Here is a 1,448-nt window from a genome sequence, read left to right as displayed (position 1 = left end):
AGCGGGCCTGACCTAAGGTGAGTTTTAAATAGGGACAATTTTTAAACAATTTTAAAGAGCCACAGCTACTAATATTTGGATTTTAATTGGTTTTTAGCAGGGGAAAATTTCTTTTTGTACAATGTTTTAATATGCTGTGAGCCGCCCTGAGTCCCATGGGGAGAAGGGCGGCATATAAATTTAAGAAAATAAAATAAATTTAAGAAAATAAATAAATCACTAGGCCCTGGCATGTTTCCTCAGAGCCACATTATAGTCACTAGCCCAATTCCTCTTTTCCAAAATAAAAATAACCAAACCATTACTAGGATGTGGCAGTCTTGTATCCTTATTGCTATCTATAGTCCTGTTGTCTTTAGAAAAACACAGTCATAAATAATCAGCTTGCCAGCTTAGCATGGCACTGAATAATGGGCATGCCATCACAGGATATGACATATTCTAAATGAGCTGTGTAACTTCATCAGTGCCTAGAATGGCTAATGTTCCACATTTGTTACTTTCTGGAGCATCTCCTTGGTGTGAGGGCCATTATAGAAGGCAAAGATGCCTACACACAAATGCTCACACACAGTCCAGCTGTCAACATGTACTTTTTCTATTATTATTCTCTAAGCCAGGGATGGGTGTTCTTCGGGGATTGTGTGTGTGTGTGTGTGTGTGTAAAGAGAGAGAGAGAGAGAGAGACAGACAGACAGACAGACAGATAGATAATGGATGGATGAATAAAAATACCAAATCCAATCTGAACATCTGGCTGATTGTGCAACCCACCATAATATATTTTTAAGAATGTTTACATAAGTAAAAGCAAATATAAAGAAAAATATGAAGAAAAAGGAGAAAGAAATAAAGAGAAAGAAAAATAAGTGCAAAAGCAAAGCAGAATAAGAAAGAAATTAGTTAAAGAAACAAGAAAAAAACATGCTACTTCTGACCTTCAACTTCAATAGTTATAAACATACTCATTATTCCTTCTCCCTCTTGGTATTACAAAAATCTCCTCAGCTAGCTCTGATATCGTTACAATCCATTCCTCCATTCAAAGAAGTTCAGTATTCCTTCAAAAAAGCTCACTTTAATTAAATCAAACAAACAACAAAAATCCTAAAATTCACCATTTAGAGCAAAGTGGCAAGCAATGGCTCATAAGGGCAAGGATTTACCAAAAATTCAGAATCAGGATGCTTCTGAGAATTTTGGGTTGGTACCAGAACCAAGCTCACTAGTCCTTTTACACTATCATCCATTTTTTTTGTTTTCCCTAAGCAATCCAATTTAGGGTGGGGAAAAGATGTTAATTTTGCAAAGTACATTGCAATAAACTCTTAAGGAGATGATATGCTATCTTTATCATCAAGACAATTCTTAATAACATCTGTGACAGCTTATGAACCCAAGAGGAGACGGAAGAACGTAAGGAGGACCTTGATGGGTCAGGCCATTGA

Source organism: Protobothrops mucrosquamatus, unplaced genomic scaffold (genome assembly GCF_001527695.2).
Source record: "Protobothrops mucrosquamatus isolate PMUCROS unplaced genomic scaffold, P.Mucros_1.0 scaffold4001, whole genome shotgun sequence".
In the NCBI taxonomy this organism is placed as follows: Eukaryota; Metazoa; Chordata; class Lepidosauria; order Squamata; family Viperidae; genus Protobothrops; species Protobothrops mucrosquamatus.
This window is presented reverse-complemented; position numbering follows the sequence as displayed.